Genomic DNA, 2,647 nt, shown 5'->3' on the forward strand with positions numbered 1-2,647 from the left:
TGATTCATCAGCTAGGAATGGCGATTGCTTCTCCAGACCAATCGAAGGCTGGGCCAAAGTAACTCGATCTTTCCAAGAGGTGTGTGGCCTAACTTTTGAAAGAACCGCTAAGTGGAGAACTATTTGGTATTTTTCCTAAGCACTTTGAACCGTAATTGTCCTAAGGTTGTTCTCTACATCCTTAAGCATACCAGAGTTTTCACAGACGAAACAGGCTGAGGCCCAGTAATCTTGGCATTTCCAATAGTTGGTCCTAGAGACTACCAAGAAAGTGTTCTTTTAAGTATTATTCTGTTGTGGTTTCAGCATTATTTTCAGAACCCGAGCAGGGTTCTCGCATTAGCATAAGAATCCTGCCTGGTAGTTGAGATTTCTGGGTGGGGTGTAAGTGCAGGGCTTCTGTCAGCCCTGCGTTTGATTTGTTTCCCTCCAGAGTTGGAAAGTGCATATTTGCGTGAGATGGGAAAAGTGTGAATCGTGCTTCAGATTTCATCCTGACACTTTGAAATGACCAGTGTGTTGGTAATTATTTGCCATTTCCATGGCGTTTGGCCCCGTAATAGTCATGAGGTCGGTCTCTGCATCCTGAAGCCTATGATGCTTTTTGCAGAGAAACCTCTGCTGAGGCCCAGGTAACTTGCTATTTCCCATAGCTGGCACAGGAGCCTTGGAAGGTAGGATTGTTTGCAGTATTATTTCACCATTTTTTCACCACTGTTTGAAGAACGGGAGCCCTTTTCAACCGTTAGCGGAAGAATCCTTCTTTGGAGATGAGATATTTTTCTGGGGTGGCAAGTGCAGGGCCTCTGTCAGTCCTGGGTTTGTTGGACTAGCGCCAGACATGAGAAGTGCGCCTTTGTGGGACAGGTGAATAGTGCGGATCCTGTTTCAGTCTAAAGACTGAAACAGGATCCGCACTTTTCACCGTTCCTTTCAGAATCATTTGATTCATCAGCTAGGAATGGCGATTGCTCCTCCAGACCAATCGAAGGCTAGGCCAAAGTACCTCGATCTTTCCAAGAGGTGTGTGGCCCAACTTTTGAAAGAACCGCTAAGTGGAGAACTATTTGGTATATTTCCTAAGCACTTTTCACCGTAATTGTCCTAAGTTTGGTCTCTGCATCCTTAAGCATACCAGTGTTTTCACAGACGAAACAGGCTGAAGCCCAGTAATATTGGCATTTCCAATAGTTGGTCTTAGAGACTACCAAGAAAGTGTTATTTTAAGTATTATTCCTTTGTGGTTTCAGCATTATTTTCAGAACCCGAGCAGGGTTCTCGCATTAGCATAAGAATTCTGCCTGGTAGTTGAGATTTCATGGTGGGGTGTCAGTGCGGGGCTTCTGTCTGCCCTGCCTTTGATTTGTTTACCTCCAGAGTTGGAAAGTGCATAGTTGCGTGAGATGGGAAAAGTGTGGATCGTGCTTCAGATTTCATCCTAACACTTTGAAATGACCAGTGTGTTGGTAATTATTTGCCATTTCCATGGCGTTTGGCACCGTAATAGTCATGAGGTCGGTCTCTGCATCCTGAAGCCTATGATGCTTTTTGCAGAGAAACCTCTGCTGAGGCCCAGGTAACTTGCTATTTCCCATAGCTGGCACAGGAGCCTTGGAAGATAGGATTGTTTTCAGTATTATTTCACCATTTTTTCACCACTGCTTCAAGAACGGGAGCCCTTTTCAACCGTTAGCGGAAGAATCCTTCTTTGGAGATGAGATATTTTTCTAGGGTTGCAAGTGCAGGGCCTCTGTCAGTCCTGGGTTTGTTGGACTAGCGCCAGACATGAGAAGTGCGCCTTTGTGGGACAGGTGAATAGTGCGGATCCTGTTTCAGTCTAAAGACTGAAACAGGATCCGCACTTTTCACCGTTCCTTTCAGAATCATTTGATTCATCAGCTAGGAATGGCGATTGCTTCTCCAGACCAATCGAAGTCTAGGCCAAAGTACCTCGATCTTTCCAAGAGGTGTGTGGCCCAACTTTTGAAAGAACCTCTAAGTGGAGAAGTATTTGGTATTTTTCCTAAGCACTTTTCACCGTAATTGTCCTAAGGTTGGTCTCTGCATCCTTAAGCATACCAGAGTTTTCACAGACGAACAGGCTGAGGCCAATTAATCTTGGCATTTCCAATAGTTGGTCCTAGAGACTACCAAGAAAGTGTTCTTTTAAGTATTATTCTGTTGTGGTTTCAGCATTATTTTCAGAACCCGAGCAGGGTTCTCGCATTAGCATAAGAATCCTGCCTGGTAGTTGAGATTTCATGGTGGGGTGTAAGTGCGGGGCTTCTGTCAGCCCTGCATTTGATTTGTTTACCTCCAGAGTTGGAAAGTGCATATTTGCGTGAGATGGGAAAAGTGTGGATCGTGCTTCAGATTTCATCCTGACACTTTGAAATGACCAGTGTGTTGGTAATTATTTGCCATTTCCATGGCGTTTGGCACCGTAATAGTCATGAGGTCGGTCTCTGCATCCTGAAGCCTATGATGCTTTTTGCAGAGAAACCTCTGCTGAGGCCCAGGTAACTTGCTATTTCCCATAGCTGGCACAGGAGCCTTGGAAGATAGGATTGTTTGCAGTATTATTTCACCATTTTTTCACCACTGTTTCAAGAACGGGAGCCCTTTTCAACCGTTAGCGGACGAATCC

Source organism: Lemur catta (genome assembly GCF_020740605.2).
Source record: "Lemur catta isolate mLemCat1 chromosome 10 unlocalized genomic scaffold, mLemCat1.pri SUPER_10_unloc_1, whole genome shotgun sequence".
Classification (NCBI taxonomy): domain Eukaryota; kingdom Metazoa; phylum Chordata; class Mammalia; order Primates; family Lemuridae; genus Lemur; species Lemur catta.